Here is a 24,280-nt window from a genome sequence, read left to right as displayed (position 1 = left end):
GACCATAAGATGTAAACACCAGTTTCCTTCAAAGATATTGCTGAAAACATTGTAATTCATAGCTGTCAGTCTGGATGGTGATCCAGTTTGGATATTGCTGGAAGAAGCAGCAAAAAAAAAAAATTTAATTTTCAGCAGAATATAGGAGTTGGACAAAACACAGACAGTCTTGATCTGAACAACTTACAACCTGAACTGATGATAATTTTTAGATAGATAAGAGTACAAACTTTTATTTGAATAGTGATAAAAACTTCTGCTTAGCTTTTCTTTGGTTCAAAGTGGTATATTAGTTAGGCAACATCAAAAAAAATCTCTGAATGTGGAAGCAACTCCATGACGCAAGTTGTAGTTAATGAAATGGCTGCCTACGCTCCTTACTCAGACTTCACACCTATCCATCACATGCTTTCTGTCCAGGGTTCTGCTGGATTTATAGCAAGTGACAGAATACCATCAATACAGATTTCATGAAACATCATTAAAATACGTAAATAATTCTGTTCTTAATATAACATAACATAAAATTTAATAAATTATTAATACCTCTGGTTTACAGATGAGGATTACCTCTATCCTTCCTCATCCCTGGAGACTCAAGAAATTCCATATAGTGAGAGCCCTATATGCCTCATGTTAATAAAGTGAAATTTCTTAGCACTCCCAGGAGCTTTCTAGTGAAATGTTATACCTAGTCTGAGTGCCAGTGAAAGCAACATTATAGGAGGTATGTATTTTTTTAAGAACAGTTTATGGGTATTTCTTATAGTACCTGCTACAAATAATTCCACAGATTATGTGAAAACATTAAAACTACCTCTGTTTTTATATTAAATTGTGGGCAATTGGATTTTTTGTTTTGTTTTGGTTTGTTTTTTATTAAATACACCTTCTGTAGTTTCGGTGCCAAGACAGACTGAAGGTTGATATGCCACCAGTGATTTGTTAATTCATCCATTTCGAAGTTGAATGAACGCTGTGAATGAACGCTACTGTGGTGGCTATATTCCTGCTGCAACAGGAAATGTCCCATTGCAAGCTGAGGTTCTGGTGTCTAAAAACTGTTAATGCTCCAGCAACTGATGCTGTGCTGATGACCAATAAACAATGTCGAAGGGGAAAAAAAGGTAGTCCTAATGCATTTAGCCATAAAGCTTTTTGATTTCTTATAAACTAATAGAAGGAAATAATAAAAAAATCTGTTTGTAGTTTTTATTCTCTTGTGTTTAGTTATTATCTTATTTTAATGTCTTAAAGTTTCAGGGGTTATGGATTTCTATTTTTTTAATGGCTTGGAAGTAAAAAGTGATTGTACCCAAAGTACAATCCCTCTGCAAAGCTGCAAGATGGTTCAGAGAAACAATTTATAACAAAGAATGGCAATACTATCATTTAAATATGAATTAAGTTATTAATTTTAGAGGCAAAACACTGAAAAACATGGGATGTAGATAAATTGATCTCTGCAGAGTAATGGGACATTTCATAATCATGTTGTTAACAGTTTTCTCTGCCTGAGTGACTGATGTTGTCATGATGGAGAAACAGAAATGCTAGAAATCATAGCATCTGCTACAGAGACCCTGTTCAAAACCTGAGAGTTATACAGTTTGCTATTACTGTAAAATTACATTTTACTGCTCTCATTGGCAAAACGTGTTCATGAATTCAGTGTAGACTTTTGGAGAGGTGTTCATGTCCACATAAAGCGGGACAGAGAGTTCAGGCCACTGAAGCTTGTACAGGTTCACTTTCATACATTTTTGGAGTGTTCTACTACAGTTTTTGATGCAGATAACATATTGATATTCTGCTGTGAAACTGCAACAGCCAAAGTAGTTTCTGGTCTCACAAGGGAAAATAGTTCTGAATTTAAAAAAGATGTAATGTTTCCAGTAAGAATACAACTAAAGAGAGTAATAGACCTAAATCTATTTTACTTTTTAGTCAATAAACTATAGCTCTTTTAATTTCAAATATTAAGCAGATAGTCAGACAGTTTAAAAACTCTTCCACAGCAGTCCTCTGACAGCTGATGCTCCCCAGGACCTCCCTGTGTCTTTCCTTCTCTTACAGTGTACAGCACTAATGTTTCTGCACTTGCAAGCTGAATTAGACCTGGTTGAAAAAACGATCCAAAACCAAAGAGGTTATTTTTCAGGAGAATCATTTACCCTATCATTTCCACTGTGGGTAAGCAAACCTGGGAACAACAAGGCTAGTGGGAAAAAAAAAAGCCACAGCTGGCACTTCTGCACCACTGAAAGAAAACTACCTTCTACAGTGTAATGTCAATATACTCCAGGTGTGCAGGCAGTTCATTTGCACAGGAATTTGTCCATACCTCTTCTATTGTAGAAGAAAATGTTCTTCCTGCTGCCTTTAGGTTCCAACCAACAATACAACACAAGTAGTGGAGCTTGCATCCTGTGCTTACATGAAACATAGCTCTCTAGGTCATAAACTAGACATTTGATTTCTGTCACCGCAATGTAGTGAATAGTAGGTGAATTTGGGCCAGAAACTCAATTCTCTTAATTCTGAAGAATTTTTGGGAAAAAAGTTTGGAAAAAAGAGATGGGTGGTTTTTTTTTCTACCCTAGCCTAGGGTCTGACACATTTTGATTGTATCTTCTCCATCCAACAGAAACCCAGATACATTAAAAAAAAAAGTAAAATATTAGTTTTATCAACAAACACCACTCAAAGCTTTGGCTAGAAGAATGGATGATGGAGAAATTAATAGCAGAGCAACCTTCTAAGATTTTATTCAGATTTCATTTTTGCTACTTTTTAATAAAAAGGTATTAATGACAATTTTTAGCTTTGCATCACTTTAGGTAATTTCAAGCTCTACAGTGACTTTATAGAATCATAGAATCGTAGAATTGCCGCTGTGAAAAGCAGAAATCAAAACTCCATAGTCTTGGTAACTATTAAGCAGATATTCTTTATCGCAGTGCTGGTCAGCATAGGGGATCTCTCCTCCTAATGTGCATACTGTAAAGGGTCAGTTACACAGCTTTTATAGAAGACATACATGCATAATCACGATATATACATGCATAATCACGATAGAGTTTTCAAGGAATGGTTAATGTTTCATTATGAACGCTCATTATCACCCACACACCTACCCCACCCCGATAATATCTTGGTGACCTTCAACGACATTTGATGGCCGTTTACTTAATTTTCTCCTCTTCATTACAGATCCTTTTAGTGAGCTTTAGCTTTTGTCCTGATAACAAAGACACGGAGCAGGTTCTGCAGACTTGAGGCAGACTTGAGCTGCTCTCCTGTTCTTTTTCCCTCTTCCTCTTTATCATTCCCTCCTCAGAGATCAGTTGTTTCTTCCTGAGGTATTTCAATGCAAACAATGTGCTAACACCGTGGTCCTTTAGGCAGAACTTTGCACATCCTTTACGTAGTTTGTAGCTAACTAATATTTACCACCTTCCCTGCTTTAGAATAACAGAATGGTTTGGGTTGGAAGGGACCTCGAAGCCCCATCTGACCTGGCTTTGAAAACCTTTTTTTCTTTGTTGAAGCAAATTTTTCAAGAAAAAAATATGTAAAATTTCTTTTTAGACCAGCTAGTATAATTGTGAAAAGAGTAAGGTTTCAGGCCTTTGCTATCTGAAAGAGGTAACAAACTTCAGTCTAAACACAGGCTGACAACATTTGTTCTGAGTTTAACTTAATTACATGAGTTTGGGTTTTCTTTGTGCTTGACTAAGCTTTTGACAACTTGTGAAGTGGTATGTGAGTACTGCTGAGACTGAGAACAAGATGTTGTTTTATAAATATACTTGGCAGTGAAAAAGAGAAATTCATAGTGACAATTAGCTTGTAAAGACTCAAGAACCAGGATATGTGAAGTAAACTGGATTTTGGCAAGCCCATTCAAGTAAATTTACCTAGTATATAAGCCTGAGGGAGGACTAAGTTTTTCCATTCACACATCATTTATTCTACCGCTCCCATTTCAACTTCCAAATCCCGTTTTTCCCTCAGGGAAAGCACTACTTACTGTGATTTAGCTGAGAAAAAATGGCATCAGATCCTACACAAATCCAAAAATCCGTCCATCACTACTGACTTCTCTGGCTCACCACCGGCCTAGCAAGCTACTGGGTACAGCTATGCTCTGTTAAAACAGAAAAAGGGGTGGTGGGTTGATAAAGGGGATATGTAGGCTTTTTACTTTAATTTTAGAGCACACAGATAACACAAAGGAATAAAGAGTCTTAAACTGATCAAGGATAACTGCAAGATCTTGGAGGCAAGTTCCTCAAGGAAGGTCCCATGGTCACACAGCAAAAAAAAGAGGGTCAATATGTTGTAGGAAAGGAAACTCCATTACAGAATCACAGAATCACAAGGTTGGAAAAGACCTTTATCAAGTCCAACCATTCCCGTCCTATGCTAAACCATATCCCTAAGTACCTCATCTACCCTTTTTTTAAACACATCCAGGGAAGGTGCCTCAATCCCCTCCCTGGGCAGCCTGTTCCAGGCCCCAAAAACTCTCTCAGCTTTGTGCCATTTCCCCTTGTCCTATCACCTGTCACCTGGATGAAGACACCATCACCCACCTCTCTACAACCTCCTGTCAGGTAGTTGTAAGCATTGATAAGGTCTCCCCTCAGTCTCCTCTTCTCCAGACTAAACATCCCCAGCTCCCTCATGTACACTGTAGCTGGTTTCCTTGACAGGCTGAGAAACAGACCTGAGAAACCTGAGCTTTTAGCTTTGGAATTATCTGTGCTTAGAGACCACGTGTCAGGGACCAGCAAGACCAGACACTGCACCCAAAGGGAAAGGGAGCTCAGTGCAGATATACACAGAAGTCTACACCAGATACACACAGGCATAGACATCTTAACCCCTTAACTGGAGAGGAACTAGGAATCATATACTGGTCCTTTGAGATGTCATAATTGTACCTGTTCTCTTCCAGTTTTAGCACAATCATATACTGCTTGCACTGGAAAAGACTTGGGCATAGGTACTGTTTCCTTTAAACTGTGTCCCTGCTATTAAATCCCAGGTCCAAAGGAGTGATGCAAAACAGAGAATAGTCCATGTAAATCCTGAAGTCGTGCAAAAGGTTCTTCTCAATATTCCTTCTGCCTCTAATTTCCACTGCTTTTATTTAGTTGTTAGTTTTGAATTTAAGTTCAGAGTCTCGAGCAGAACTATATATTTTATTTCTGCTTCTAATATTTCTTTTTTCTTTTCCTTTTTATTTTAATATAAACAACTTTTAATATGTTAGCATTGATTCAACTTTTGAATTTTGAGTTGCATGTAATGGAAGAAAAACTTTCATGATCTTTTCCTGTTTTGTGATTTTTAAAATCTTTCCTTTTTGAGTTAAAATTTTGGCAAATAGTATTTTTAACTATCCTTATTTTCAGATTTTTAGTGCAGTTTCATGAACTGTGAATCATAGAACTATAGAGTCATGAAATGGTTTGGGTTAGAAGGAACCTTGAAGATTATCTAGTCCTAACCCCCTGCCATGGGCAGGGACACCCTCCACTAGACCAGGTTGCCTAAAGCCCCATCCGACCTGGCTTTGAACATTGCCAGAGAGGGGACAGCCACAGCTTCTCTGGGCAGCCTGTGAAGTGTCTCACTACCTTCATAGTAAATAATTTCTTCCTAATGTCTAATTGAAATCTACCCTCTTTTAGTTTAAGCCAGTTTTCAGTCTAACCCCTTGTTCTGTCACTAAACAGTATGTGTCCAGATTTCCTGTAGGCCTCATTCAGGTACTGGAAGGCTGCTATAAGGTCTCCCTGAAGCTTTCTCCAAGCTGGTCAAGCTGAACAGATCTCTCAAGCTATCTTAACAGGAGAAATGCTCCAGCCCTCTGATCATCTTTGTGGCCCTCCTCTGGACTCCAACAAATTCATGTCTTCCTTGTAATGGAGACCCCAGAGCTGGGTATAATACTCCAGGTGGGGTTGCATAAGAGCAGAATAGAGGCAGAATCACCTCTGTTGGCTGCTGCTCAAGCTTCCTTTGATGCAACTCAGGGTATGGCTGGCTTTCTGGCCTGCAAATGTACATTGTCAGGTCACGTTGAGTTTTTCATCCACCAACAACCCCAAGTCCTTCTCCTCAGGACTGCTTTCAATCCATCCTCTGCCCAGCCTGTAGATGTGTTTGGGATTGCTCTGACCTGTGTACAGGACCTTGCACTTGGTGGTCTTGAGCTTCATGACATTCACATAGGCCCACCTTTCAAGCCTATCAAGGTCCCTCTGGGTGGCATCTCTTCCCTCCAGCCTGTCAAGATGTCAAGATAAAAGCAACTATTAGAAAGCTGTAGAATCTGCAAAAATAGGCATAAAAACAAAGACTATCACAACTTATTTTGACATTTTAAATGCACTCTTTTTCTACTGTCCCCTGAAATATATCTTGGAGGTAAACCTCATGAAAAGAAAAGTGTAAAGCCTGTCCATGGTGTAGTGGATTCCATACGAACTATTAGAGGTTTTGGAATTCTATCCATTCCAGCAGCTTGCTTAAGAATTGCTGAGAGTATATGTATATACATAGTTAACTTTTCTGACCTTAGATGTAAATAAAATTGGATGTGTATATTTTCATTATATTACATTATATAAACACAGTCCTCTGGGTTTTCCAGTCTTTCTTCAATGGTCCTGCCTTCTCTGTTGAAGGTTTACCCTCCTTTCCCTGATTCCAGTTTTTTCTCAGCCTTCTAACAGCATGTGAAACTGGAAATAGTTCTGTAGCTACACTTTCTGTTTTCTGCTTCCTAGCATGTCACAAAATATCATTTGTCTTTCAACAGCAGTGTTTGCTTATTTGGACATACTTTAAGCCCCTCAGTATTCCAGATTTGTATTTTGCCAATCCTGGTTGCTATTGTCACCATATATTTTGATTTATTTTTCTTTATGTGTGTAGTTTATCTGCTTTACTGCATTGAATTTAATCTTAAAGAGTTCTGACCATTTCATTGATTTATCAGGATCAATTTAAATTCACAACCAGTCCTCCAAAGGGTTTGCAGCACTTATTATTGGATGTCAAGACTGATAATTCATCTGAGTTGCTAATGAATCCATTAAATGACACCGGACTTAAGACAGATCTCTGCAGGACCACCCACATCAAGCATCTTCCTACTTTCTTGACAGCAAACTGTTGATGGCTGCTATTTAAGCTTGATGATTTCAAACTGATGTGAATCTGCCTGTTGGTCTTTTAATACATCCTTAATGATGCTGTCTGAAAATTAAGGAAATAAAGAACTCCATTAAAAGGTAATTGTAAATTGCAAATTGACCAGTTACCTGTCTTATAGAAATTCATGTGCATGAAATTCTGTCTGGAAAGAAAAATATATTGAACAATATATAACAGCTTTAGTTTGCAGTCACGAATTCAGTCGTAATGTGAAATATTCACCCATACTGTCTTCCATCCTCGTATTCTGTACAGATATTACAAATGATTGCATAGCAATATGCTTATTCTCTGCATTCCATCCAGTCGTATTATGATTCTTATCACTCGTACAACCCTCAAAATGCATTAACATCTATCAGCCACCTCCTTTGTTTTCCACACCTGAGGCAAATATACGTTAAACTCTTGTGCTATTATTAATTCAGTTTGTATGGAATATAGATCATCTTAACCTGAAATGAAAATAAACTTTACATTATTCTATTTACAAGTTTATTCTTCTTGTCATTATGAGAAACTGAAAAGCAGGACTTACTTACAGAAGAAAAGCAAATTTGGTTTTCTTCTATATCAAAATGAATATAATCTTTAAATTTGCCTTTGGTTAGTAGAATTTTTATTCTGTCCACTGATCTTTGGTCCATTTGTCCTGATTTGCTGTGAAAGTTCATCCCAAATATTTGTACAAACTCTGGCAAAATATTTAGCTCCTGCTTATACCAGCATAACATTGCTTTTTAAAAAGCAAGCAGATAAATCCCATTATTTCAGAAGACTGAGGATGCCAAAGCCAGACAAACAGTTTGTTTACTCTCCTAGAAAAATTTGGACCCAGTTTCCAGTGGCCTTGAAGGCAGTAGTAGAGACCTTGAATTTAATATGATATTCCATGAGCAGAACAATAAATTGAATAGCTAACAGATTTACTGGGTAGCCGCTGATTCCTAGGTGGGACGCTGCAATATTCTGTAACAGCTGAGCTCATAGACCTATATTGCATTGGTGTTGCTCAGCCCAAAGATGATGGAATTGTGAATAACTGAATAGAGTCATGATCCATCAGAGAGGAAAAATGTTTTAACCTTACTAGAAATGAAATGGAAGGAATCACACTGATATGGTTTCATTGATGGCTGCTTTGAGTTTCCTTGAATGTTTTTACTGGATGGATCTCACAAGAATTTATTGTCTTAGGAAATCTGAAGACAGCAGGAACTGTATGTATGCAATACTGTTCTAGGAATGGAACAGCCTTTCACTGAAAAAGCAAATGCTTCCCCAAAATAAAAATCACTGAAAAAAAGTATTCTGGAATGAAAAATAAATCGAAAGCATCACAACTAAACCCAAATCCCAAACAAAACACCAACAAAAAAACCCTCCTCATCATACCAACTGTCAATAAATGACATTATAGTAAGTCTTATATATGTCTCTAGACTTTCAGTGGGGCAGAAGAGGTGGGGTGGGTGAGTACTGGCGATCACTTTTAATATGCTCCTATATCACTAATATGATGATTTTTATTATCTTAATGACAATTCTCTCAGTCATTTGTTTCTGAAAGAGGAAAGATATTTCAGTATGTACTATTGAATTGCCAAATTTTATCTCACATTATTAAAACCAAAATTGGTAATAAACCTTGACAACCTCATTGAAGAAGTAATTTTCTGTTTCATTTTTACAAGTTAATTTCATGATATATTAAGAGTTTGTTTGTCATGCATTTTTAGCATAACTCATTAGTCTGATATGACATTCAGTAACTTAAAAGGAGTGTGATATCGTGCTATGCTGATCTGACATCTTATTAGGCATTTCATAATTTCTTAGGAATGCCTGTTTGATCTAACAGCATCTGGATTTATTTATTTATTTTAGAAGACAGGTGATAAATTTTGCTTTTGTTTTGTGCAGAAATAATGATTTGCTACCCTTTTAAGGAAGGAAAAGTTTCAGAAAATGTAAAACTACAGACTATTCAAAACATAGAATGATGCAACAAACATCAGGACCCATGATATTATCTTTTTTTTATTCCTCAGAAAACACCCCAAAGTGTTGTTTTGAAATGTAAAATCTAAGGAATCAGGAAAGTGTTGACAAACTCAATGTAATCTTTGTCACTTTCATTCTATTTTATTTTTTAATAGTGTTAAAACCATTGTAGCTACCTTCAAGATACATGAGATGACCATCACTTCAAGTGCTTACAGTCTAATTACTTGCACCTTCAAGCTGCAAATTCTGCTATGACTGCCTGCAGCCATATTAATTTAAACTTCTCTATCAGAATGCTTGTCGTGGTCTCCACAGAGTGAATTTTTACCCATTAGTGCTTAAACTAGAAAGAACACACAAACTAAGGCTCTGGAGTGAATAACTGGGTGATTTTTTTGGTGTTTAATTGATTTTGATTGACTTCTGAATATTTATCCACACATCTGAAGCTGCCACATCAGAGTGTTTTCACTGGATATTGCTGAGTATAGAGGAAAGATAAATCATAGAATCATAGAATCACAGAATCATAGAATCATAGGGGTTGGAACGGACGTGGAGAGACCATCGGGTCCAACCCCCCTGCCAAAGCAGCTCCCCAGCTCATATTGCACAGGGAGGCATCCAGATGGGTCTTGAATATCTCCAGAGATGGAGACTCCACCACCTCCCTGGGCAGCCTGTCCCAGGGCTTTGTCGCCCTCACTGTGAAAAAGTTCTTCCCCATATTGGTGCAGAACTTCCTGTGCTCCAACTTGCAGCCATTGCCCTTTGTCCTGTCTCCACAGAGCACTGAAAAGGGGCTGGCCGATTCCCCCTGCATCCCATGCTTAAGATATTTATACACATCAATAAGGTCCCCCCTTAGTCTTCTTTTCTCCAGGCTGAACAGTCCCAGCTCACTCAGCCTTTCCTCGTACGGGAGATGCTCCAGGCCCTTGATAATCTTCGTAGCCCTTCTCTGGACTCTCTCCAGGAGATCCCTGTCTTTTTTATACCAGGGAGCCCAGAACTGGACACAATACTCCAGGTGAGGCCTGACCAGGGCAGAGTAAGTGTAAGGTAGAAGAAACAGGATATATTTTTTCCAAACTCCAATGTGTACAAGTCGGTATTTCAAAAAAAATTTAAAAATACCTATCTGTGACAACTAGTACTAAACTGCTGAGGTTCCAAAGACTGTGGTCATTATTATGTTTTTCGTAGTCCCTAATCAGTAAAACATATAGCAACTGCTACAGTGGTGTGATAGTAATCATTCAGAAAGCCTCAAAAACCACACAGCAATCTTTAAATGACCTCTTTTGTGACACTCTTCTTAGAAGAGGAGTGCAGATGTAAATACCTAGAGCCAGAAAAGTCTAAAGTACCTAATTCAATCTTAAATAGATAATGGCACTGACATTAATATAGGAAAAGCTTTCTAAAGTCTCTGTTAGTGACATTCCAAGATAACATTTCCTAGCTCCTAAAGAGACACAAAGTTTTATAACAGTTTTATAGAGATGACTTCTTGTATTGCTCAGCCAATGTGAACAGTGCATTTTGATTTCAGTAGGATATCAGCAATTCCTGTCCATCTCAGCTATGGAATAACTTTACACACCGTTCAGGAGCTTTTATTCAGACTTTAAACCAATAGAAGAGTGCTATCAAACCCAGACAGTGGAGTGATCAAAACACATGCACAAAGTATTTGTTTTTCCCAGTAATCAACAGACATAAATTTTATAATACAGGACAACTGAGCATGTGAATTCCCTGCTGTGATTCTGGACCACATATTATTCAAGATAACATAGTTTTTGAAATTAATGTGATATGAATTTTTTTTAAAGTAATGTTTCAGCTTGGGTTTTTTATTTTATATAGTTTAAAAAAAATAGGATGCTGTGAATTATGTAATATTTCTCAGAGCTGTATGTTCATGTTGCCAATGTGCTGCTTGTGTAGTATAAAAGTTTTAATTTGTTTGACATTTACTGGGTGCACTATCAAAAAATAATGCCCATGTACAGATCCCTGTTTGTCTGGAGTCATCTTGGCTATTCCCTGATACTAAAGCTGTGTCTGATACAATTCGATCATTCAGGCTTTGTCTATAGCATTAAGAAGGGATGAGTAACTTCTAAAGAGAAATTAATTCCATTTCAGAATACTTGTCCAACAGAAATGAGATACTCAGGTCTCTGAAGATATCCACCTCTTTCAATTAAATACAGAAGTAGCATAGATTACTATTTTAGATTAAACTTGTAGGTAGCTAAGGTTAGGTGAGATCAATCTCCTATCCTTTCTTAGTGCAAGAATACCCACAGCATTACAAGATGTTCTAGCAACCCCTCAATTAGAAATTATTCTGTTATACAGAAACAGGAAACATTTGTATTAAATCATAATGCACGCTTAATCAGAAGTGTTAAGGGAGTTAAAATCTACACTTCAACACCTTAGTTCTGTGCAGCTTTGAATGTTCCTGATTTACCTTTATGAGACAGAAGGGAAGAGGGAGATAGAAAATCTGGACCTGGAAGAAGGAAAAAAAGAAAAAAAGAAAAAAAAGGATAAAAGAAAGGAAACAATAAGAAACACATACAGAATATAAACTGGATAAACCTGGATTCTGAAGATACTCTTTAGGAATGGTATCTTCTACACTGAGTGACTTCTGTGGTCCATTTGCACTACTTTATGCTTTGCCCAAGATTACTTACAGCTTTCCTTTCATCTGTTGTATTTACATTTACAACACTAGTGGATATCTCACTGAGTTCCTCAAAGTAGAAATTTTCCAGCTAACATCTTGAGGATAGAACAGCTGAAAGCAGGGGGGTAAGGGAAAAGAGATTTGATATTCTACAATTAATTTAACAGGGAAGCAAGAATAAATCTAATTCTTTTCCATAAATACAGCCATTCCTGTATTCAAACTGTGGTTTATTGAACAGCCCAACTTACCAAATCACCTGCTCCTGCCAAATAAACCCATGTGCTCCCTTTCCTTCTGCCTACTCCTGCTGCTTCTAGTTGTATGGTCAGTCTCACTTGAGCTCTGGTGTTCATAGGATCTTCTAGATTACCAGCTCAAGGTAGGAAACCATCTGTTGTTTGCTTCATTATGGTTCATTTTCTGCCAGGTTAATTAGTTGCATTAGTTCATGGCTGGTGCAAAAAATAGCTGGTGTTGGCATGAGGTTAACAGTGAAAATGTGCACCTGGGTGTGATAGCAACTAGGGCTTCCCTTTTTCAGTGTAGCTGAGCACTTACATTATCTCACCAAATCAATTGGAAATGCAATTGCAAGTTGTGGTTTTGTGATCAGTTTAACACAATCCAAGAATGTGCTGCTGTATGTTCATGCCGCCTCCCTTGTGTCAGCATCAATGACTACGCAGTCCAAAACTGTGCCTGCAGATAGTAAATGACCAGTTTTCTATCCTAGGATCTTTATATATCCAGGGATTATAAAACATAAGACAATATAGAATTTATGACTTGTAAATTGGCCTACTGAATTCAAGAAGCTCCTTAAACTGGGACAGAAGTACTGGAAACACACTGTTGAGATCTGAAGAGTGTTATCAGGACATGTAGCAGTGTGATGGCAGCACAAAAGGTCTCTGTGGTATTGTAAACATTAATCCATGCCACAATATTAGCACACAAACCAGCTTTGCAATTTGCAGTTCTGGTTTAGCAGGATATGTGATCGAAGACTGAATTTGAAGAAAGTGAAACGTCTTAACTTTGGTGGCATACGTAGCTGGAATTTAAACAATTTCTGAAAAATATTGTTCCTATTCTTTTCAGTGTATCTTCTCAACAGTTTTACCTTCCTTGAGAATTCTTAAAAGCCATCCTTAAAGTGAAGTGAAATAGCAATAACTGACCCTCTACTTATATACATATATTTTGCTTATTTTCTTTAGCAAAAGATAGACTAATAAAACCTATTATCTATGTGCAGGTAGCTGGAGTTCTGCAGCTTGTGCTACATCTATAACAATGCAAGGTGTGTAATAATGATTGACTTGAAGACATGACTAACTTTCACCTTATCTATGTGTGTGCCAGCATGTCTGAGATTTTATTGGTATGCTGAAATATAAATGCAACATCAATTTAATTATTATATCGTGCTGGGATTTGTCTGACCTAACTTTTGTTAGATGGAAGGTCTAAGGCATCATCTCAGTTCCCTCCCATTTTTATAGATGCCAGAGATAAGTAGGATGAATCATACTCTGTGGTATCCAAATGTCTCTACTTACTAAAAAAGATTAGACTAGGTTTGAGATCATGCTTTACTTATCTAAAAAAAGCAGAGTAATAATCCTTTGTCTCTAATGAACTTTATTCATGTGAATGGCATATCTACTATCAATACTTTATATATAAGAGTATAATTTTTGTGGTCTGTTGGGAAATGCTGATTCTTACTGCATAGGAAGTAGAGGGAATGTTTCTGAAGTATCTCAGGAGTAGGCTGATGCAGGGGTATCTTGCACTTATCTCTTGTTAACGACTGTTCTCCAGCTTTTGCTCTGCTGGTCTGTATGCAATGCAGGACACGCGAAGTTTCTGCTTATACTTTACCTTATAAACAAACCACGGATGTGCTGGAGAATGAAAAGCTTCGTACTTGGTGGTATTTAATATGTCATGAGTATCTACTGATCATGTCGAAATGTCACTTTCAGCTGATAGCTCAGTAATATGTGAAAGGGTCTCAAAGGTTAACACTTAAGATTGCAGTTAACTGGCTTTTTCTAAATAGTGGGATTTGTTCTTAAACTTCTGAAAACCTGAAAAGCCAGATATATTCTATCTGTTTTGCAGATGCATGCAACTTTTAGATCAGTGGGCCATTGTAGTAGCTACATAATGGGTTTTATGGAATGCTGCCTCTGCAGTTTACAAGCAGTAGCTTATAAAAGGTGGGTAATGAGTGGTTTCCATTACATATATTTTAAAAATCAATGTCAACACTTTTAAAAGAAAAGAAAGCATTGCTCAAGTCATACATGTAGCATACAAGTTGAGTGTGATTGCTTCATACTGAAACACCTGTGGGGCAATTCATTTTTATAAACACTGAAGTGCATAGAAAAGATCATAGATAATTGCTGCCTAGATAAAACAGTGATGACACAAAGTATCAGCCTTTTCTTTGTATTCAAAGAATTCATGCTAGACCTGCTCCATTTAAATCTTTTAACAGAAAGGAATAGAATATATCTAGTATTCTGCCTTAATACCTAGGAAAATGTAAAGGCCACTTTTCTCCACAGTGCTCTCAGAAGGCAAATACTGTAAATATGCTGTCAGGATTTCTGCTCCAGTGATGACTTTTCTAACTTGCTGATATCAGAGTTGAAGTCCTAAGAAGCACATTGTCATCAAGGACCAACACACCTTATCACACTCATCAATCAGAGGGGACTACCCATTGTAGTGTGTGACTGTAGCACCACCGCCCTCTGGGTAATCACAACTCCTCTTTCGATGCTTGCACCAGAAATCACTCAGGAATGGCAGCTCTTTTGTGAGCAGAGATATACATCCCCACACAGAGCAGCACTCCCCTGAACTCTCTATCTACAGCCACAGGGGAGGGGGAGGACTGATTGGCTATGGATATTTTCACTCAGCGAAACTCATCTAAATTATAAAGACTGAAAGAAGCAGCCTCTGCATGAGCTTCTATAGCCAAAGTGGGACCTTTTGTTTTGTTTTTACATATTGTAAAATGTAAATGCAAATTATGTTTAAAGAATCAAGGAAAGAGATTCATCACAAAGAAAGAATAACGATTTTCTCCCCTCTGCTTATGCACAAATGCGGGTTTTTTAATAATTTTCTTATTTTTAAAGTATCCCCAAGACTCTATTCAATATGCAAAATTGAAAGATTAATGCAATGTACCTATAAATGATATTTTTAAATCACTGGATATGCTTAACAGGCAAATTAAAATTCCTAGCATATAAATGGTGTCTTTATATGGAAAGGTTTTGTTTAGTTCACTTTGCTGCACACTGTAATAAGTATAAAATGGACCACAAATTCTCATATTTCTTTTTGTATACTAAATAATTATTACAGAATGCATTAGGAAAAATATAAATAATATACAGGAGAACTGGAAGGTATATTTGAGTCAGTTAATCTCACATACCCTCTTTCCTACCCAGAAATTAATAAACTAAAAAATGTAGTGGTCTTCTTATAAAATTAGAATTTTTCCTTTATCTGGCACTACCAAAAGAGGACATTTAGCTGAAATAATGACATTTAAAATGTCTGCCTTCTCAGTGGAGTATGTGAAGGGGGGGGGGGGGGTGTGTGGAGAAGGGAGAAATGGGAAAATAAAATTTTAAAAAATCTTTTGAACACCTGTGAGCTGTTGAGTTTAATTGAACCAGAGTCTGGTGATTCTGTATGAATGAAGTAAAGTTTCACTGAGTGACTGATTGCCTGTAAATTGCATTCATTATCTTTTTCTCTTTCCATTATAACTATGAAGAACTACGAATTAGCAGGATTATGGATCTCAAATGCAAAATTCTAACTTCTGATGTATTTGTAATATCATGTGGAGAAAAGACATCAAGAAAAACATATTTCTTGCATTAAGAGAGGAATTTTGAGATTTCAGAAGAAAAAAGCCATGAATATGTCATCATCCTTGCTTTCTTCTTTGTGCAACTTCTATGTGTACACAGATTCTATTTCCCTGTCGCAAAAAGTTCCAAATCTATATTTATTTATTTTATAATTTGATTTAATTTAAAAAATTTAATCATGCTAGCTTTATATCATATTAATCAGGTTTTACATATGAAAAGCATATGGAAGAGTCTTCATGTGTCTTTTCTATATCTTAAAAAAGCTAAGAAATTTCCAGGCAGTTTGAAATGAAGACTGAAAATTAATAATTATTTGAGGAAGGAATAAAAAGAACAACAAAGCTTGTTGTAATTATCAACAGTGTACTAACTGTAGGTCCCATAATGGTTAAACTGTTAAGAAAGATTTCTCTTTTTTCATATAAACTGTGACATGTGACAGACAATTCACTACAAATCTATACTCACTGTTTTCGTTGTTATATGACCTAACAGTCAAAGATACACATGATCGCAGTTAATCAGATTTCATCTTTGTAATCACAATACATTCAGCTCTGAACTGCAACTGTTGGATTATATTTGTTTGCAAGACTGAAGGGCATTCTATTATCTGTTCTTCATGCAAGTATTCAAACTGTGATACAATCATCTTTCTGGTAAATAAGGTTGACTTCTTAGGCCTCTCAATAAAACACACATTTATATCAGTTTGTTGTGCTAATCATTCTGAATGCTTTCCTGACTTCCGTAATCCTTCAGTTGTGGACTAAACAATATAAGAAGTGCATAGATGTTTACTAGTGTGCTGATGACAAAGGTAATGCCTTTTTTCCTACTTCTTAATACTTCTCCTCTCACAGGTCTATGGATCTATATAACTCTATAGCTTTTATGTGGCATTTTGTGTCTGTATCCTATGGCTAATCTACTATGAACATCAATCCCTCTCCAAATTCCCTTCCAGTGCCCAAGAGGACTTGCCCACATGTGGAATATTTTCTACTTTCTTTGTTCCTGAAACTGTGGCTGCATTTGGCCATGCACATAAACTATGTTGAAGCCTCACTTTACCAAGTGGTTAAGAATAGATTGTATCAGCAGTTAATCCTTTATACTGCTTATCATTCTTCTGAAAAACTCCATCATATTCCTACTTCCTGATAAAACTGTAAAGCAGTGTCAGAAATCAGTTCCTAAAGATTTCACTGGAACATGGCTCCTCACAATGATTTCATATGTTGCCATTATATTTGGAAACCTGTCAGTTTCGCAGATTTCAATCAATTTCATGTGTCTCATGAATTTTCTATCACTCTTCTGTGGTCCCTGTCATGTTACTTATTCATGTGGAAATAGTGTAATTTTTATTGCAACTCCCTAGAGCTTAAATGAAATTTGAGTTCTACATTTTCTGAGTAGTCACCACTTCCTTTTACATTTGCCATAAGTTAGTTGTTTTTCCATTCTAGAATTACATGAGACAAGACCAAAAATCTGCCTTGGGAAGGGGTGGTCTTTGTAAGTACATCAATTACTAATGGTATTGTGTTGTATTCTAAAGCCTAGACATGTGGAAGTGTTGTAGTTTTGCACGGCTAGGTTCTGATGGAGAAGGAGGGGCTGCAGGGGTGGCTTCTGCAAGAAGCAGCTAGAACCTCTCTGCAGGCCTGACAGAGCAAACACCAGCCGGCTCAAGGCTGAAGTTGTTGCTGACCAAGGCCGAGTCCATCAGTCACAGTCACAGCACCTCTGGGAATTACATTTAGGAGAAAAAAAATCTGCAAGCAGTCGCTTTTTTCCACCAGAGAAGGGAGTGGGATGATCTAAGGAACTGTGTCCCACCGCAGCCTATGGAAAAGGCCAATACCCCATCTGCGGCCCCACGCTGGAGCCAGGTGCAGATGTACAAAAGATGCTGTCACCCGCATTGGAGCAAGCCTCTGCCATCACTTGGAGCCCGTGAATAGAGAGAGACATGAGAGAGAGAGAGATCTGCACCAGAGCAGGTTTGCTGGCGGGACTAGTGACTCCATGGAGGACCAGGCTGGAGCAGTCTGGGCCTGAAAGACAGAGAGACATTCTGCGATTTTGTGACTGCACCCCATAGAGGTGACCCACACTGGGACAGCTGGTGAAGAGCTGAAGCCCTGTGGGAAAGGACTCGCATTGGAGAAGTTCATGGAGGACTGTCTTGTGTGGGTGGAACCCTACACTGGAGCAGGGGAAGGGTGTGAGGGACGGCGCTGCCTGCGGCCAAGAAGGAAAACAGCTCACAAGGAACTGACTGAAACCCCCATTCCCCCATTCCCTGTCCCTCCCGGTGCCACAATAGCAGAGCAGAAAGGGAGTGAAATCATGACTAAAGTGAAGTCTGCTAAGAAGGGTGGGATGGGGGGAGATGCTTTAAGATATGGTTGCACTTCTCATTATCCAGCTGGTTTCCCTGTGTGTGTAGTGTAGTGTAATAAGATAGTTTTCTTTCCTTTATTCTGTGTTGAGTCTGGGTTTTTTTTTCTACTTGCAGAATGATCTCTCCCTGTCCTGTTTAGACTCCTAAGCATCTCAAAACACTTTCTCCCCTGTCCAGCTGAAAAGGGGAGTGATAGTTACTTCGGTGGGCATTTGGCCTCCAGTCAGGACCAAGCCCCACCACAAGAACAAAGTGAATGTTATTCAGTGTGCTACCAAAACAGTATTTTTTTGAGAGCATTTATTGAATTATCACCTAACCATTATAAAAAGGTGAGTATATTTCTGTGTCCTCTTTCCCTTCCAAACTTTGCAATCAAGCAGATGTAGCCTACATATAGAAGGAAAATACTAGTTTTGCTTGTTCTAGATTTTCCCAAGCCTCAGTCCAGGATATCCAGAAAGGCTGCCTTACTTGTTTTCTATGAATATTCATGATGCAGAAGTTCTGAGGTGCTTCTTTGACTAATGCTGAATGCCAGTTATATCTTTTCCTTATATAATTACTCACACTGGTTATTCTGGGACACCGCTGCTCAGTCTTTGTGCTCCCTTGTGTCAGAAAGACTCAAGATTTTCTCCTTCCTTTATTTTCATGTCAATATTTCTTACCTTCTCTCATATTGTGTCCTGTTAGCTAGTCTTCATCTTTTTACAGATACCTAAGGATAACACTGTCATTGGTGAGGCCAGAAAATATATTGTCATTCAGCTTATTGCATAAATATGTGCTGAAATCTTGCTGTCATCACTGGGACACAACCATACTCTTATGCTAAGTAAGTGCTTAAAGGTTTGCAGAATTGAGGCTTTATTTAGGATCACATAGTTCTTCCTGTACTAGCTGTCATTACCAAGATGCTTAGTTGTCTGACAAATTGTCATAATTCAGGACTGAAAATCATGTGACAGAAAGAAACTCAACGCAGTAAAATTATTCCATGAAGTATAATAAAAAATTGAGGTGATAAGAAGAAAATACATGTCCAAGGATTTGGAGATTCATAAAAACTTTCGATACCCATCTGAGCACTTAGCTGTTTATATCAACTGCACTGAGTCTTTGAACTTTGAAAAGTTTATTTTTCTGGTATTAATATTACCGGAGAAAAATAGAGAAAAAAAATTGATTTACTGGGGCAGTTCTTTTAGAAGATTATTAATGGGACATAGAATCTTTTAGCTCTAGGTCATCAGTTTTCATCTAATACAATTTTTATGGATTCATAGATTTGCAGGCCAGAAAAACCATTATACTTCCTTAGCCTACCCTCCTGCATGACAGAAATCACAGAATTTCAACCTGTGCTAATCAAGCACTTACTAGCTACTAGAATTAAAGAATAGTGCAGAAACACAATTTTTTTGTTGGGCTGTAACTACTGAGGTATATACATGTAATCACCTGGATTTAGAATAATACTGAATAATCCAATTTCTGCAAAATGCTCCCATTCTCTCCACTTTATGCCACTATTATAAATTAGAACAGGTAATAACAGCCACTGTGCCAAAGGCACATGGAGAATAAACATTGCAACATTGCAAGTGATTCTTTCTCTTCTAATTTGATTTTCAGTGGAATCAGTTGCCTTTGTTGGATTTCATTCTCTATGTTGTATTGGCTTTATCATTTGCATGGATCAGAAGCTTCAGTACTAAATTGTTCCAGATATTTCAGCTGGACTATCTTTCATTGCATTTGGGAAATGCAATTGTCTTTAGAATGAAAGCCTTCAGGGAAAGTCTCAGACATATCTTTCAGGACAAAGCCAGTGGTCTCAGCATCTAGATCACTGAGATTCATGACCTTAAGGGAGGGTTTCCTCTTTAGCTATACAAATTAAATAAAAAAAAAAAAAAATTCTAAAATTTAAATCATTGAGTTTCATTCTTCCAAGAAGAAAAGGGAAAAGACCCCACTTTTTTTCCTCATTTAGAAGGTATTTTTTCACGTAACTTACAATCACTTCTGAAGCTGTTTTTCTGATAAACTTACATGAAATGAAATTATCCTGCATATCTTAATTTTCATAGACAAAGGCTAGTTTTCATTGTATTTTACAGTTTCCACTTTGTGGAAGAGCCAAGATTAAACAATATGTCAATTCATGGGAAAAAAAATTCAAAACACAAAAGGATTTGTTACCTGTTCTTTGTTCCTCATCAAGTAAATAGAAGAGAATAATGTTCCAAATGAGGGTGGAACTAAATATTTCCTCTTTGGTAGATAAGATCTATTATCTCATTTGTTTTCTGATACCACTAGTATAGGCTATATATTTATGTACGGTTTGCGTATTTATTTTAATTTAAAAACCAATTTCACATACAATTTAGCATTGAGACATAAGTTAATTACATCTCTGTCTTATATCTACCAAATGCATGTCCACATATTGACTGTTTTTTATTGTCATAGAGCTGTATGGGAAATTTTTACTATTAGTCTTTAATTTAAGGTTGTGTTAAAAATATCTTTCTGCTTTATCTGTAACCACTGGAAAGGGGATAAAGCTCTCATTACTTTTCATTGGTGTTGTTAATTTGAAAAGTATCTAATTCAAAAGTAGTTTCTCAATGGAATAAACTGGATTCTATAAAGAGATGAACAGGGACTGCAAAAGTCAAACCATGGGCAATGATGCTTTTGAATTGAGAAAATTTCAGTACTGCCAATCTATTTTTAAATGCTCCTATATAAATTTAGTAAATAGTACAGTCACTATAAAAATAAATATTATGGTTTCATGTCAGCAGGACTCTAACTTTCCTAATTTCAAGAGCTAGCAATGTCCTACAGTCCTTATAAAACGATGATTACTTTCTTAAACAATTTGCTCAGTTCCACTGCAGGAGCTAGAGGAAAAGTAACTCAACTGGAGTCTGTTCTTCCTGGCATTTCTGAAGGGCCAAAGGAAAAACACATTTCAAAAACTTTATTCTGACTGAGAATTTATCTGGCCTTCAAAAAAAAAAAGATAGTACCAAGTGTATTTATGTCTTTTTTTTTAATTTTATTTACTTAATTGTATTTATTTATATTTAGGTAGTACACCAGCCCTACTTGCAGAATTAATAAAGCCTTGACTATTTTGTACTTCATACATTTTACCTTTTCTGTCTAAACTGTTATTTTACCTCAGTTTTCAAACATGTTGCAAACTCAAAGCACCCCTTGATGATAATGATATAAGTAGAAGGATAGTAGGGATAAAATGATAGATGCAAGTTCTCATGATGTCTAAAATTCAGACTCAAATACTTAACCCCCAGTGACATTTACTGGAGTTGGATCTCTACTACAAGTCATGCCTTCAACATTTCACTGTTTATATGGTTTACAGGGATTGTGAGAGTCTTAAATTTAAGGACTTGAGTTTGAGCATAGTCTAACCATTCAACTGTATATAGAGGCAATGTATTGGTTTATTCAGCTGGACAATGCACAAATGTTCTAAAAAATAATTACCTTGGTTGCATGTGAAAAAAATGCAACACATGCTTCACAGGCATGTCCAATATTAAGAAAACTAAAACATTCTCTTTGTAAGATTTATTTTTGTATCTTGTGTAAAGAAAGAAAATATACCTACAAGCTTTTCCTTTCCCTCTCAGTTTTATGACATCCTGCTTGTTATCCATACAGTTAATACAATAGGGTTTTTGACAAGTATTTTTTGATGTAATATTGTAAACGTTTACAACTGTTTAGAAAAAAATGTTCAACAACTTTCAGCCCTACAAGATATCAGATCTGCAAAGCATCTTAATAATTTTAAGGTAACAGTATCCAGACAGTAGTTTAGTGTGTTTTCAGAAAAGTTTGTGGTGGGTTGGCCTTGGCTGAACACCAGGTGCCCACCAAAGCTGCTCTATCACTCTTCTTCTCAGCAGGAGGGGGACAGGAAGAGATGGAAAAAAACTCGTGGATCAAGACAAAGATAGTTTAACAAAGCAAAAGGCTGCCTGTGGAACAAAAGAAAACCAAAAGTTTTATTTTCTACTTCCTATCAGCTTGTGATGTCTGGCCACTTCCCAGGCTTCAGTACATGTAGCGGTTCTCCAGAAGACAAATGTTGTAAATAAAGAATCCCTGCATTTCTTTGTCCTTTACCTCAGCTTTTATTGCTGAGCAGATGTCATATGGTATGAAATACCCATGGCTAGTTTGGGTCAGCTGTCCTGACTGTGTCTTCTCCCAAGATCTTTCCCACTGCAGGTGGGTGGATTGGATGGAGAGGAAGAGATGTTGGAGAGACAGCCTTGATGTGTGCCAGCCCTGCTCAGCAGTAGCCACAACACCACTGTGTTATCATCACCTTGCCAGCTACCAGTACACAGCTTAGCACTGTGAGGGTGACTGTGGGGGAAATTAACTCCATCTCAGCCAGACCTAACACAGCAATAAACCCCTGGAGGCTCTTGAAATACATGGGACGTAATAGGTTTTCTTGTTTTTCTGATGTGATTTGTGGCTCTTTTAATCATCAGAAAGCCAAGTTTATATAGATCAGCTGCTTTTAATGTCAATGTATTTTCTGCTTTTCAGAAGAAATTGGAAGTCTCTTTCATTAAAAAAATTCAAAATGTCACCTTTGTTTTCCTTTTGTGAATCCTATACTTGAATGTTTCAGAAGTTTTTTTTTTTTAACATTTTCAGGATATACTTTACTAGGATTGAATTTTAAATCCTCCACTTTCAAAGGTGGCTCTAATATTAATAAATATATCAGAAAGATCCTTTTGTATTTCTGTCAGGGTTTTCCCTAGGAAAGATTATACTGAAAAAACACCATGGCTTTTTAAGAAATGAAAGATCTCATTTGTCAGGAAAAGACATTTACCAACAACCAGAAATTTTAAATGAAAATTTCCAATTATACTCACTGCTGATTAGGAGTTATTTTTCATTTTAGTAGAACAAAAACATGCATTGGTAATGCTAAGAATAAGTTTTTCAAAGACCTCAGCTTTATCTTCATTTTTGCCTACAAATCTCAAATTTGTACATATTGCTTCTATATTAGCAATCTGCATGTGAGACTGTTATTCATGCTTCTAACATGAATAAATTCTATCAGCCACAGAGGAACATGACTCAGTTATCGCTTCTGCATATTACCTCTCTTGTGTTAGAAAGGAATCAACATAGGCTATAAGCAGCACCTTGCACAGATCACCTGCTCCAAAGAGGTTATAATAAGGATACCAATCCTGCCTGATTGTTTGAGCACAGGTTTAAAGTTCCATTTCTCTCAGAGAAAACAGTTCTAGTCTGCCCGAACAATTTGCACACATTTGTAGTCTCTGTAGAGGCAGATTTTGTATCTATCTCTTCTATCAATTTGTGCATAATGTTACATAGGTTTTTGTCATTCAGATGCGCATGTGCTAAATGTGGGCTCTGCCCTCTGCCTATAATGGGTGTAGAAGGACCTCCACAAGTAAACTTTCTGTAGAGATAATGCTGTATGGAAAAAGAAAAAAAAATGTCCCAAGTCAGTATTTCAAAGAATTTGGAAAGTTTTTGGAATATTTTGATGACGTGAAAGGTTTTAATACTAAAAAGGACCACATGGTATTTATCACAGGCTATCAGTCCACTCTTAAGTATTATATTTAACAGAGTTTGAAACTTAGATTTGTTGGTTTAGGGTGCAAATTTTTCTCCATGAGGAGGGACAATTGTTGCTTAAATGAATCTTTGTGTAACCTGCAAAACTGATTCTGTATGCCTTCTTTTATTCCTCTTCCACAGAGAAGGCAGAGAAAGTGAAGAGTACAATTGGAGACACATTTTTATTTCATTCTCACATACAAAATTTTATTGAAGTCGGAAACCTTGCACATGTGCAACCAAGAGCTAAATGTGATCTCTGCCCTCTGCCTATAATGGGTGCAGAGGGACCTGCATGAGTAAACTTTATGCTTGATT

This window comes from Gallinula chloropus (genome assembly GCF_964237585.1).
Source record: "Gallinula chloropus genome assembly, chromosome: 3".
In the NCBI taxonomy this organism is placed as follows: Eukaryota; Metazoa; Chordata; class Aves; order Gruiformes; family Rallidae; genus Gallinula; species Gallinula chloropus.
This window is presented reverse-complemented; position numbering follows the sequence as displayed.